This window comes from Phyllostomus hastatus, unplaced genomic scaffold, assembly GCF_019186645.2.
Source record: "Phyllostomus hastatus isolate PE091 unplaced genomic scaffold, TTU_PhHast_1.1 phas_scaffold_78, whole genome shotgun sequence".
NCBI lineage: Eukaryota > Metazoa > Chordata > Mammalia > Chiroptera > Phyllostomidae > Phyllostomus > Phyllostomus hastatus.
Genome location: NW_025334041.1, coordinates 92,187,429 through 92,203,136, shown reverse-complemented (window position 1 = coordinate 92,203,136; position 15,708 = coordinate 92,187,429). Strand labels below are relative to the sequence as shown.

The 15,708-nt window shown below is 35.6% G+C and overlaps 1 protein-coding gene and 1 pseudogene across 1 annotated transcript in view; one reads left to right on the top strand and one right to left on the bottom strand.

Annotated features, from left to right (window-relative positions):
• Nucleotides 1-15,708, bottom strand: part of LOC123811567 (WD repeat containing planar cell polarity effector) — a 382,261-nt gene that overhangs the window by 124,810 nt on the left and 241,743 nt on the right. The gene's annotated exons all lie outside the window — the stretch shown is intronic.
• LOC123812118 lies at nucleotides 14,269-15,146 on the top strand (annotated as a pseudogene).

The following is a 15,708-nucleotide window of genomic DNA, read 5'->3' as shown; positions in this document are numbered from 1 at the left end:
GTTTAAATGTTTGATATATACAATTAAATGTGTTCATATACCTCCGAGAAATGGCCATATTCTAAACAAATCAAAAACTAAAAGTTACTTAGCTTTATTTCATTTTCATGTGTTTTACCTGAAAGGCCAGCACATATAGGAATAAAGAACATTCAGTAAAGCTAATCAAGACTAACTAAGGCTAAGGTACTGTTAAATTATACTACATTAAGGGCACTGCAAGAGGCCAACAGGGTAGTCATACCCTACCACTCACCTTGACTTCAAATTTAATTAACAACTGTTAATAATAAATAATTTATAATTGTGGACTATTTACGATGTGCCAGATGAAGAAGCTAATTTACTATACAGCTAATGAACCTTAAATTTCATTGCCACTTATTGACATGTCCTTTCCAGTACCTAATTGTACTTGAAATATAAAATTCTTTTTTTGCAAGAAGTATTCCTCAAATTGTATAAGCTTCAAGACCTATAAAACGTGGATTTACCTCTAATGCCCAAACATCAAGGTTTACACATACTAGTAGATTGTGTTATCACATGCTTAATTGCCTAGAATCATGTGTCCGGGAGGTACATGGTACAAGGAGACACTTTCATACAAGTTTTACAGTCCTTTTTGTTTTGTTTTGTTGGTGTCTTTTGGAGATGTATTGTGTAAGATTAATATGGCATATAACAAGTCTAAATGGACAGCATAGATGGCTCTATGTTTGAAAAGTGTCATATTGGTAAATCCCAATCTTTACTGCTGCACAACCACAGTTACTTAGTTGGTGGATAGTTTTATTATAAAAGCGTAACTAACTCGGAAACAGGTTTTCAGAAAAATATTCAGAAGAATGGACCATTTAATTTCTGCCATTCTTCCTCAATGACAATTGCATAATTTACTATTTGCTATAATGATTTGTTAGTATCATCATTTAGCACTATTAAGTGAAATTGGCTTCCACTGAACAAAAGATAACAAACACCGATAATCTTTGGTTATGATACAGGTTTTAATTTACACATATCCTGCCTGTATCATCTAAGATCTAAAATAAACTTGTTCCTGGGTCCTTATTACCTTCATATGTGACTTGAGCATTTACTATCAGAATGAATATGCAAATTTACAACAAAAAGTATTTAAAGCTAAAAAAATCTTGAATAGATTTTATCTTTAAATCATAAATAGATTTTCATCTTTAAATCATACTTTGGATTAGTTATTGACAGATAATTATAACTGTTATAACATATTATGTTATAACCTTTTCTAATTTTCATAATCTCTGGGGATCCATAGGTTTATATGATATATAAGAAGCATTTACAAAGACATGCAACAACTAAATGATGATATATAATATGTTAACTTGGCAAATGGTAAGTTATAAAATGGCCATATACATATTTAAGATTTCCATGTTCTAGTCTTCCCTGCTGTAATATTTTACTTAGTTAACATTTAAATTAATAATCTTCAGCTTAACACATTTAAGTTTTGTCCAGAATTGCTTTCAGAACATTCAAGTTCATGATACTCTATTTGAAGTAAAGATAAGGTAAAATGTTGATACCATTCTTGTTCTACTTATTAAAAATAACATTTCTTTTCATAGGGCAAATCTGATCAATAAGAAATTTTAAGAGTTAGGAAAATATTGTTTCTGATAATGTGTTACTATTTTAGAATTTTCAATATTTTGTAGATGTGAGAAAATAACTTTCAAGATATGGAAGTATATTAAATATTTTATATCAGCTATATTGATATAGACTTTAGTATTAGTTCTTAATGTCTATATGTTTCATAATATTTCTTATATAAGTAATAACAATGAATAATCCTTTTAAATGTGAAAATATATGGGAAGAACTTATATTTTGTTAAATGAATTTACTTGGAATGGTACATGCTTTCATGTTAGACTAAGTTTTTGGAAATTACACATTTTTGAAGTTTTCATAGAACTCATAAATAAAACATGTGGTTTCCTTTCAAGTTATATTTTGGGCTTGTTTAAATTTTCTCTTTGGGGCTACTAGACTATTTAAATTAATTTATTTAGAATTCAATTTTGAGCCATTTATATTTTTAGTAGAAAATTATTCATGTTTCACTAAGTTTTCATGTTTATTCCACTGTTGTATATAGCATTAGTTGTTGAACAACACAGATTTAAATTGCACTCATCCACTAATATGTATAATTTTTCAATAAATACAGTGAGGTCTCTGTATTTATTGGTTTCACATCTGTGGATTCAACCAACCACAGATTACAAACAGTGCTTTTGGTCTGTGGTTAGGAACCTGCAGATGTATAGGGCCAACAGTGTGCATTGTTCTGTGCCATTTTATATAAGGGATTTGAGCATTCACCTATTCTGGCATCCTCAGGGGATCTTGGAGTCAAACCCTTGCAGATACCAAGAGCCAACTGTAGTTAAGATTTGGGGGGGGTGTCAACATTTATGTGCAGATTTTTTTATTGCATGGGAGGTTGTCCCCTAACCCTCATATTGTTCAAGGGCCAACTGTATTATTATCATAATTTTTAAAAAATCATCTGGCCTTTCTATATATTGCTATGTAGTGATCCCAGGATATATTGAGTTAAAAACATTAAGTTGCCAAACAATGTGTTTAGTGTACAACTAAAACAGGTGCTTAAATACACACACACAGGGGTACAGATCAATATACATGCATATTTAATTCTATATATTTTCTATAAATGAAGGATAAACCTAAAGTGGCAGCCTAAAGGGCAGGGAAAGGAAAAGATGAAGAAAGCAAAGACTGAATCTAGACCTCACTGAATATACCATTTTTAAAGATCTGATTTTAGAACCAATTATACATAGTTATAAAATAAAATGAAATAAAAATAAAAAGCATTCTTCAACTATCAAAAGAAAAATTGAATTAATGGACTTAGTGTATCAAATTTGTGGTATAACTTCATGCAAAAAAGCTATTTCAAGTCTATTTAAAATGTACATGTTTTATACCTTGTGGGATATTTCTAAGAACAAAGGAATTGTAAAGAAATCTTTCTATTTAGAATAATATTTGTAGAAATATTCAGCAGCCATTATCCATAAATGTTGAGTAACATTTCATCAAATAGCTTGTCAACCAAATCCAACTTACAACCAATGACTGTAAATGAAGTTTTATTAAAATGCAGCCATAGTTCTTTGTTTACATATTGCCTGTGTCTGGTTTCAAATTACAATGGCGGAGCTGAACAGTTGTGACAGAGACTACACAACCTGCAAAGCCTAAAATACTTACTATTGGCCCTTTATAAAAAAGTTCACCTACCCCTGTTCTAGGTTTCTTTTCCCCTTGGAAAACAATGACAAACTCAGTGAAATAAGTACCCTAGCACCCACTCTGTGAACCTTAGTGACCATTTAGTACTAAAAGAAATCAGAACTACTTGTAGATATGGTTGATTCACAGGTACCTTGTTGCAGGTACCTTGTCATACAAGAAGGGAAGAAAGCTATCAGTACTATTGGGGTCATCCCAATAGGATTCAGGAGCCAACTTGGAAGGGAAGGGATATCTATGGCTAAGATGAGTGCAAAAATATTTCCATCTGTACACTATTTAAAGGACTACAACAAAATCTGACACTCAACACAAAATTCATAAAATCCAGCTTCCAATAAAGATATACTAGACATAAGGAGAAGTAAGAGCCCTGGCTGGTGTGGCTCAGTGGATTGAGTGCTGGCCTGTGAACCAAAAGGCTGTGGGTTTGATTCCCAGTCTGGGCATATGTCTGGGTTGCGGACTGGTTCCCCACTTGGGGCATGAGAGAGGCAACCAAACAATGTATCTCTCACACATTGGTGTTTCTCTCTCTCCTTCTCCCTCCCTTCCCAGGAAGTAAATAAATAAAATCTTAAAAAAAAAGAAAAAGGAGAAAATGTGACCCTAACCAGAAGAAAAATTGGTGAGGAAAAGCTCAGTTTTTCTTATAATCAGCTTTATCAACTATAAAATAGGTTTAATAATACTATCAGTTAAGGTATTATGAAAATTAAATAAGGCAACTTATACAAAGCATTTGGCATAATGCTTGGCACTTTGCCAATGTTCAAGAAAAGTTAACTCTTTTAATTTTGTGCTATAAAATGATTCTGTTGCTGGCAATTGCAAAGCACTGCACATGCCCTTGAGCAAGATCTAGTGTAAATTTAAATAGGCATAAACACCAATATCTTCTACTCTATCAAAGGGAAAGAGTTGCATTATAAGATTGAGTTGCATTAATCTTATAAGATTAAAAACAGTTCTTCACTTAAAGAGTTGAAAATGTATCCATTTTCTTGAAAATTAGTTAAAATGTGAAAAAATTAGGTTTTTCTCTTTAGTGCCTTTAACATAATCAAATGATGAGCCCTAATCTATACAACACTTTATAAAATTTCACTTGATCCATTTTGGGCATACAATTGAAGACAGGTCATGCTTAAAAGTAGAATTAGTGCATTTAAGTCTCTCAGTGGTTAATAGTTCAAACATAATAAATACCATACTGCAAGGAGTTATCCAGAATTGGAAGGCAACTAATATCATGTTTAACACTTCACTCACCTTCCAAAAATATACTGCAGAACTTCTGATTCTAGTTATCTAGATAAGGATATATGAGACAAATACTCTTGCTGCTGAGAGCAACTAGAACAGCTGGATAAAATAATTTTTAAAATTCTGTTGAAAGAATTTAAAGAATTAGAGATCTACAGTAAGTATTTGAAGGACCAAGATCCTAGACATAAGCAAAGCCCAGAGAGGGAAGCCTGATATTTGGTGCTGCTTTTGCTGTTCAAAGTACTTGCCAATTTGTAATTGGTGGCCAAGAAGCTGAGAAACTTAGCAGAAAGTGGTGTTTGAGCAGTTGAGAAACTACACGGAGTTTTAGGTGAGTCATTGGGCTGAGGGTACAAAACTAAAATTCGGGGGCTACGGAAGAGGCAGGGCTTTCAACTGGGATTTCTGAGGGGCTACAGTCTTGTTATAAGTATCAGGTGGAAACCAGCTCTCGGGCTGAAACTCAGGTTCAAATAAACTCAGTCCTAAAATGGTGTTATTTAACTCTTGCCCTAACTCTCTGCCAGAGCAAAAGTAAATTCTTTCTGGAGGTAAAATAACATCACATACAGCCTGAAATTATCCCCCTTTTTAAATGTTACATCCAACATTCAATTTAAAAAATGAGCTAAACAAAAACAGACACATGGAAACAGATCAAAGGGATGGTTGCCAGAGGGAGGGTGAGAGGGAGATGGGTGGAAAGGGTGAAGGGGAATATAGTCAATAATAACTGTGGTCAGTTTGCACATAACAGATGACTACTAGAATTAGTGGGCTGATCATATTGTAAGGCATAAAAATGTCAAATAACTGTATGTATACCTGAAAATACTATAACAAAAATATAATATTGTATGCCAAATATACTTCATACATACACACACACTTTAAAAGAGCAAAGAAATAAGACCAAAGGACCTCAACCAACCACCACCACCACAACAACATAATGACCCACCAAAAGGACATTAGCCAACAGAAAACAATTATAGGAGGTTTCTGTTCTAAGATGATGGCACAGGAAGACCCTAAAATCACCTACTTCCAGAAACACATTGAATTTACACCTACAGACAGAACAATTCTCCCCGAAGAAGAACTGAGGCTTAATGAACAGCTTCTGCATAATAGAGAGACCACACAGAAATAGATGTGCCTGCAGCCTGCTCTAGCTCCAGCTTCCAGCTTCCAGCTGTGGGACTTGACCCCCTGCCCCTGACCCAGTTACAACTCCTGCCCAGGTGTGGCTTGTCCCCGGGACTTCCTGTATACCATACTGGCTTCAGCTACAGCACCGGAATCTTACCTCCGGAAATTCCTAAAGCTTGCTCCTTTTTCTAGCTTCACCTCCAGGTCTAGGTGTGGCTTGCCCTGGGGACTACCCAAGGCCTGAACCCAATCCAGCTATAACTCCAATTGGCCTGCCAAGGCAGTCCCAGTGTGGCTTGCTCCCAGGCCTTCCCTTGACCTGACCCACTGCAGATACAGCTCCAGGCCCTGGTAAAGCTTGCTACTCCCACTCCTTGTGGACCACCCATGCTCCAGCTCTAGCTGGCCTGCCAAAGATACTTGGCACATGCAATCTTACAAAGAGGTAGCTTCTATTCAAGGTCACTCCTTCAAGGCCAGAAGAGGTTGTAGTTTTACCTAATTCATAGAAACAAACGCAGAGAAACAGCCAAAGTGAGGAGATAGAAATATGTCCTAAATGAAATACCAGGAAAAAAAAAAAACAACAGAAAAAGAACTAAATGAAACAGATACAAGCAATCTGTCAGTAAAGAGTTCAACAATGGGAATAAGAATGCTCAAAGACCTCAGGGAGAGCTTCAACAAAGAGATAAGAAACATTAAAAAGGAGATAGAAAACATAAAAAACAAACCAGTCAGAAATGAAGAATACATTAACTGAAATGAAAGGTATATTAGATGGAATCAACAGCAGATTAGATGGAGCAATGAATCCAGTCAGAAATTTGGAAGACAAGATAGTGGAAAACAATCAGAACAGAGAAAAGAAAAAAGAATTATAGAGATGAGGATAATTCCAGGGACCTCTGGAACAACATCAATCAAGCATATCAACATTTTCACCATGGGTGTCTTAGAAGGAGAGAACAGAGAGAAGGGGCAGAAAACCTATTTAAAGAAATAATGGCTGAAAATTTCCCCAGCCTGGTGAAAGAAACAGATATCCAGGTCCAGGAAACAGAGAGATCCCTACCAAGATGAATCTAAAGAGGCCCACACAAAGACATACCATATTTTTAAAAGTTACATTGTCAAGGATTTCTTTTTAAACTCCAAAATTGGAAGCAGCAAACAGAAACAAATTTAACTATATACCAAACGATAACAACCATATTTAAAAAAAAGTGGGGAAAAAAATCCAAGTAACTTTTTGTTATAGTACTTTTACTTCCCTCAGTCTGAAGATAAAAGGACCAAAACAACTGCAAAAGAACCTTAAATTCAATTTAATAAGTTAGTTGATTCATTGTTAATAGTAGTATGGTTGCAATGATTCTGAAACAAGTTTTTGTATATTGTAGAATTGAGCAAAGGAGTAAATATACTGATTCTGGGGGGAGCCAGACTTCTTACAGTGAAAGATAGGAGCTGAGCTACAAATATAAAATGTTGAAAGACAACAGTAATGTGAAATGGCTATTTTCCCCAGTCTATCCACTGAAAGGACATGAGTAAAAAACACCTCAGGGGCGATGAGCACACCTAGATTCCAGATCTCAAGTTTGGATATCACTCCCTACTAAAAAGAACCAGGGGTCCTTAGCAAAATGAGTCCAGGGATGGGGTTGGGAAAGTAAGCCTGGACCAAGCATCTTTTTAAAAAAAGATTTTATTTACTTATTTTAATTAATTTATTTTTAGAGAGAGGAGAAGGAAGGGAGAAAGAGGGGGAGAGAAACATTAATGTGAGCGAGAAACATCAACCAGTTGCCTCTCATACACACCCCTACCAGGGACGAAACCCACAACTTAGACATGTGCCCTGGTGGGTAATTGAACCAGTGACCTTTCACTTTGTGCAAAAACATCCAACCAACTAAGCCATACCAGTCAGGGCTTATTTATTTTAGAGAGAGGGGAAGGGAGGGAGAAGGGGAGGGAAAGAAATAGCAATTGGTTTCCCCTTGCTCATTCCCCAACTGGGGACTGAATCCACAAGCCAAGCATGTGGGTTCCCAACCAGGAATCCACTGACAACACCTTGCCTTGTGGAACAATGCCCAACCAAATGAGCCACGTTGATCAGGGAAAGCCTGGATCATCTTGTGCCAGAAGTAAGAATGTACTCAAGGAATGAAAGGCATGGAAGCCAGCTGAAGGAGCTCCCACAGCCAAATATTGGACAATCTGAACATCATTAATGGATGATAACCCATTGAATAAAATCAGAACCCACGGATCCATATTGACAGAGGTAAATAAATACAGAAGAAGGAAAGACCATTACAGTAAAATGTTAGTTAACTAATAAATGCAGAAGGAATGACAGAATTTAAAAATCACTCTCTGGCCATTGTCATAGTAATTTGATTCAGTCAAGAGCTATCAATGTCTTATGAGGAACAGGATATTCATATAAGTTAAAATAATCTCTACACAGGTTAGTTATTTATTACAAAGGGGAAAACAGTAACTTTATAGTAGAGAGACTTGGGGACATGTCCAGGACTTTGTGATTGAAGTTAATATCACCAATATGGGAACAAGTCAAAATCATCTGCCATTTGATAGGATCAATGAGAAGAACACAGTGTTACTTCTGAGGCATTCCTGCCACATATGCACAACCTGAATCTGATGACGTATCAGAGGAACCCAAATAGAGAAACATACTACAAAATAACTGGCCCTAGCTCTTGAAAATGTCAAAGGTGAAAGGACAAAGAAAGGTTAAGACTCACTTAAAGGCTAAAGAGACATGACAACTGAAGTACAACAGGTGATCTTGGATTGGATCGTCTACCTGAAAAATTCTTACTAAAGAGGATAAGTAAGACTATGGGTGGAATGTGAATAAAATCTGTGTGTTAAATTTAAAAAATTATAGTAAAAGATGTAACTAATAAGCTAGTAAGAGGTAAAATAGAATAATATAATCGATACAGAAAAGGGCAAGAATGGTTAGATAAAAGGACAGAACAGGTGGTACTTATAGAAAAGAGGTTAGGACAAACACAATTGTACTATCACTTATGCTATACTTTAAATAATCCAATTAAAAAACAAGAATTGTGAGAGTTGATTAAAAATACCCAACTCTATATTGCTTAAGGGATACAACTTAATTATAAGGAAACATGGATATATCATATATGAAGGAGATATGAAACATATGCAAACTAAAATAAAGTTGGTGTAAGTGTAGTTTATTTTATTTTTTAAATATTTATTTATTAGAGGGGAAGGGAGAGAGAAAAGAAGAGGCATCCATTGGTTGCCTCTTGTACACACACTGACTGGGAAATGAACTAGCAAACTTTTGCTTTGCAGGATGAGGCCCAACCAACTGAGTCAGGCTGGTCAGGGCAGTGTAGGTACACTTTCAAAGTTTAAAGTGAAGTAGGTTTTAAAGCAAGAGCATTGCTAGAAAATAGAAGAATGTTTCATAACGATAAAGACTCCATATGCCAAAAAAAAATAACAGTTCTAAATTGGCACGTACCTAATTAAACAGCTATAAAAACAAATAAAACAACAAAAAAGACAAAAGATAGGTCCACAATCACAATACACCAGTGTCAGTGAAGATACAGAAGAAATGAACTGTGTGACTAACAAACTTGACTTGATATAGAACACTACTCCTGACAACTGTAAACTGCAGAGTATACGTTCTTTTTAATGCACATGGAAATTTTACCATTGACCATATAACAAGCCATAAAGGAAGTTTCAACACACTTCAAGTGGTTACTATAATACACAACAAGTTAAGGTGTATGTGTGTGTTCCTAGAAAATGTTCATTGTAATTAGGAAATGTATTTTTAAGAAACCATTGTCACAGATTTCACAACAGAAGTGTTAGAAATAGTTTGAGCTCAATAATAATGAAAACATATAAAATGTATTTTTAAAAACATAAAAAATGTCAGAACACAGTCAAAGGTATTCATGAGTGGAAATTATATCCTTGAATACATACGTTGGAAAATAAAGGCTGATGGACATGGACAACAGTGTTTTGGTTGCCAGAGGGTAAGGGGTGGAGGGAAGTGGAGGAGGGCATAGGGGAGATAAATGGTGATAGAAAGAGACTTGACTTAGGGGTGATGCACAGGCAATACGGTATAATGATGATGTGTTGTAGAATTGTGCACCTGAAACATATGTAATTTTGTTAACCAATGTCACCCTAATAAACTCAATTAAAAAAAAAAGGACCGAAAATTTCATGATTTAAGCACCTATCACAAGAAGTTGGAATAAGAACAACTTTAAACAAAGTTTGAATATAATTCTGGATATATTTATAAAGTACAGTAATTAAGACATTTAGATACTGGGGCAAGGATACAGAGTCTAAGAGTAGACATACGCATGTGCACATATGGGCACCTGATTTATGACAAAGGTGGTCCTACAAAGTAGTAAGCAAAGGTCCTACAAAGTAGTAAGCAAAGGATCTATACGTTCATAGATCATCTGGATGTACAAGTTAAAAACAAGTGGATTTACAGTTGGAAAATAATATAATAATTAACAAATAATATAAGAATAAACTCTGTTTCCTGTATTCACAACTGTAAACCTACATTTGCTCCACCCTGTATATATGATAAAAATTCATTTTGAGCCATACCTTCAAAAATCAATAAAGGTGAGCTGTAGGCTTCAATGTTAACATTAAAATAAGACAACTTCCAGATAATAAAAAAGGAGACTATTTTCAAGAACTTGGGGTAGAAGATTTTAAAAATAGGACATAAAGAGCATTAACCACCATGTCAGCCACCATTTTACTCTATTACTATATTAGCTTTTTCCTTTTTAAGATTACAAATATAACTGATACCATACAGCATTTGTCTTTCTGTATCTGGCTTATTTCACTTAGCACAATGCCCTCCAGGTTCATTCATATTGTAGCAAATAGCAATACTTCCTCCATTTTTATGGCTGAGTAATATTCCATTGTGTTTGTGTATGTGTATCACATATTCTTTATTCATTCATCTGTCAACAGACACTTCGGTTGTTTCCATGTCTTAGTTATTGTGAATATGCTTCATTGGACATAGGAATTAAGCTATCCCTTTGAGATATTGATTTCATTTCCTTCAGATATATACTGAGAAGAGGAAGATCAGCTAGATCACATGGTAGTTCTATTTTTAATTTTTTTAGTAACCTCCATACTGTCTTCTATAATGGCCATACCAATTTATATGTCCACTAACAGTGTACAGAGGTTCCCTTTTTTCATATCCTTGCTAACATTTGTAACCTCTTGTCTTTTTAAATAGAATTCTCACAACAGTTGTGAGGTGATATCTCATTGTGGTTTGATTTTCATTTCCCTGATGATTAGTGATGTGGAGCACCTTTTCATGGACATGTTGATTTGCAGATATTTTCTCCCATTCCATATATTGTCTCTGCATCTTATCAGCTGTTTCCTTTGCTGCGCAAAAGTCCCACTTATTTTAGCTTTTGCTGCCAATGTTTTTGGTGTTTTAGCCAAACATCATTGCTAATACCAAAGTGAGGGAGCTATTTTTCAGTGTTTCCCTCCAGGAGTTTTATGGTTTCAGGTCTTACATTTAAGTCTTTAATCCATTTGGAGTTAATTTTTGTGAGTGGTATAAGACATGGGTCTAATTTCACTCTTTTGCATGTGTTTATCCAATTTTCCCACCATTTATTTTAGAGACTGTCTTCTCCCAACTGTGTGTTATTGATGCCCTTGTCAAAGAATAGTTGACCATATATGCACAAATTTATTTCTGGGCTCTCTATACTGTTCCATTGGTCTGTATTTCTGTTTTTAATTCCAGTACAACCCATAGAATGAATACGATGTAAAGATTAAATTAATGATATAGACCTGCAGTTTTTTGATATGGGAAACTGTCTATGATGTCACACTATTGAATAAAAAATCAAGTTAAAATTAAAAAGTATGGTGTATGTTTATATTCACATAGGGAGAAATTTTAAAGGATGTTAATTTCTGGATAGGAAGATTTCAAGTGGTTTTTACTTTGTTCTTTACACTTCATGGCACTGTTTTCTTTTTATTATAGTATATATGTTTATAATAAAAATATTTTATTTTCATCTAAGGGCTTGCTGAATCATACTTATTTCACTTACAAAATATCCATTCCTTTACATTTGTGTAACCCATGCTCTTTTTCAGGTTTTCATTATTCATGCAATAGCCATGTAATAATATCAGTTGCCCTGTCTTACGAGTAATAGCACATGATATCTGTACAGTACTTCCTAACTTAAAAAGTACTTTAAATAAATACATTATGCCACTGAGACTCCAAAACAACCTTATGAGTAGGTACATTATTATCATCATCTTTTACATTAAAAAAACTCCAAAGTTGCTGACTTTGAAGGGAACTTCTAACCCAAATTTTATGTATTTCCCATTACTCCTGGCTGATTTAGAGTAAGAATAACCCTTAACTCCTTAACATAAGAAGGATACAGGATATTTCCCAGAACTTAAAGAAGGATGATGTAGCTGGAAACCAGAGAGCTGAGACTGGAAAGGCCTTAGATGATATATTAAGGAGCTAGAATTTATCTCAAAGGCAATGGAAAGCTACTAAAGGGCCATAAAAAGGGGAATGAAATAAATTATCATTGTTTTGACCAGGGGTCTGCAAACTTTTCCAATAATAAGCCAGATAGCAAATATTTCAGGATTTATGAGCCATATGGTTTCTTGCAACTATTTGATTCTGCCACTGTGGAGCAAAATGAGTCATAAATGGTATGTAAACAACTGAGTTTGGCTGTGTTTCAATAAATTTCATTTATGGGCACTGAAATTTAAATTTGAATATCATATTTTTAGTTATCATCTAATACCATTCTCTGAACATTTTTGAATGATTTAAAACTATAAAAAAACATTCTTGGGCTGGATTTGACTGGCAGACCATAGTTTGCTGACACCTAGCTTATATGATCACTTAGGCTACACTGAAAAGTGAACAAAGAGATGTGTCTTTTCAGGCCCATGTCCTCAGGCTCATGTCTCCAAGTCCAGCACCTTCATATTTACTTTTTAATATTCCAGGGCTGTGATATCTTGCTATCTCAGAGAGATAGCTTTATCTCTCTGACACTGATAGATGCTAATGCACAAAGACTATTTTCAGATAACAAATATATTTTTGTGATCCTTTTCTGTTCCATGTGGTGTGGTTCCATTAATTTCAGTCTTTTAGGAAGATATATCTTAGGAGTAGAAAATCCTTTATACATATGAATAATCCTGTTTATTTTATGAACTTTTAAATTCAAAGAGGTTATATTTCTCATTATATAGGCCAGACCTATAGACCTCTCCCTAGATGATAATTTAAATAGCAATAGTTGATCTAACAGAAAACATGATAAATTATTTTAGACAATTTCAACACAGAGCCTCACCATGTTGAACACCATGTTCAACACATCACCATAGTGTAGAGGAGGTACAAGAGGGCTGACTGGGTTCCCACACATGGTAGCTAAAGTTCCAGAGGGATATTTCAGTGGGATTCCCCTTAGGAGTACAGGGTCTAACCCCCAAGCTGGGCTCCCTAGCCTACAGCACCAGAGCCAGAAAGGAACCCAGATAATATCCTGCTATGAAGAACAGTATAGCTTCTGTCTGCCAAAGAGAGATGGCTGGAGATGCAGAGAGCCTTTTAAAGAGCCAACACACAAAATTTTGTTTGTAGCCACTTAGACCCTGGGCTCTGGCAGATGGAGGACAGAGTGGACTAGAGTTGGTTGAGGAGAGTCTGGATTTGGTGGTCCTGAAAAGAGCACTGATAGAACAGCCACCAGAATCCCTGGATGAGCCATTCCCCATACCCTAGAAGCCACTGTTCTCAGGCAGAGCACTTCCCCTCTTTCCCCAAGTAGCATCAGCCTGATGGGAAGCAATAGCTCCCCCCATGGGAATTACTCTGCCCCACCCTGTGGTGCTTAATCCAGGCTGCTGATTACACCCTTAAGACTATATTACTGATTAGATTAACATCTAAGGTAGAAAAAACAAAGCAGCACCCAAAATGGGAAGACAAAGACACAAAATGAAAGAACAAGAGAATTCTCCAGAAGAACAAATAGATGAAGTGGAGGCAAGCAATTTATCAGATAGGGAGTTTAGAGTAACGATTATAAGGACACTCAACAGCATGAAAAAAAGACATAGAAACTGTAAAAAAGGACCAATCAGAAACCATAAAAAAGAACCATTTCAGATGCAACATAAAGAATGCAACATCTAAAATAAATAATACACTGGAAGGAATAAACAATAGGTTAGATGAAGCAGAGGGTTGAATCAGTGATTTGGAAGATGAAGTAAAAAGAAAAAAGCACCTAGACAGAGCAGCAAAAATAAAAAAGAATTAAAAAAAATGAGAACTTCAGAAACATTTTGGATAAAATGAAGCATAGCAATATCCACATCATGGAAATACCTGAAGGAATCGAGAGTGAGCAAGGTATCAAGAACCTATTTGAAGAAATAATGAGCAAAAACTTTCCTAATCTGGCAAAGGAAAAAGACAAGTCCAGGAAGTTCAGAGACCCAAACAAGCTGGATCCAAAAAGTCCTACACAAGGCACATTATAATTAAAATGACAAGACATAAAGATAAGGAGAGAATCCTAAAAGCTGTAAGAGAAAAGCAGGTAGTTACATGCAAGGAAGCATAAATTAGACTGTCATCTGGTTTTTCAACAGAAACATTTCAGGCTAGATGGTAGTGGTGTGAAATATTCAAGGTGATGAAAAGCAATGACCTACAACCAAGGCTACTTTACCCAGCAAGGCTATCATTTAAAACCGAAGGAAAAATAAGGAATTTCGCAGACAAAAAGCTAAAGGAGTTTGTTAACTCCAAACCAGTTAACAACAAATGTTAAAGGACTTGCTCTAAGAAAAAGAAGAAAAAAAGAAAGATGAAAATAGTGAAGAAAATTCTTAGAAGAGAATAGAAGGCTGTGGTCCAAGGCCATTTTTGCTGGCTATAATTGGGGTCTCTGGAGCCAGAGGGAGCACACAACTCTTCTTAAAATTGAGGGTATTTAAGCTCCAGGTGAAACTGGATTCAATCTAGTCAAGAGATGTACTTATGTGTCCAAAGCAAAGAACAACACAGTGACTCCTGGTGGTAAACCAAACAAAACCAGAGTAATCTGGGGCAAGGTAACTTGTGCTCATGGAAACAGTGGCACAGTTCATGCTAAATTTGAAGTAACCTTCCTGCTAAGGCCATTGGACACAGAATCTGTGTAATGCTGTACCCCACGAGGATTTAAGCTTATTGATAAATAAAAAAACAACCCTGACTGTGTGGCTCAGTTGAGGGCCCTATGGCAAAGTGAAGGATTCTGGGTTGGGGGATGTGGTTGGGTTGCAGGTTTAGTCCCTGGTCAAGATGCCAAGGGGAGCCAACTGATGAATGTTTTTCACACACATCAATGGTTCTCATCTTCTTTTTCTCCTTTCCACCCCTCTCAAATAAGTAAATAAAATCTATTTTAAAGAGTAAATTAAAAATAAATAAGATAAAATAAAATATTGATACTACCCAAAGCAATCTATAGATTCGACATAATTCATATCAAGATTCGAATGATGATTATCACAGACCTAGAATATTTTTAAAAATTTATATGGGGCCCTGGCTGGTGTGGCTCAATGGTTTGAGCATGGGCTGCGAACCAAAGGGTCACCAGTTCAATTCCCAGTCAGGACACATGCATGGGTTGAGGGCCAGGTCCCCAGTGGGGGCCACATGAGAGGAAACCACCCAATAATATTTCTTGCCCTCTCTTCTACTGTAGTGGTTAAGTTTATTCTCTCACACACTACACCTAT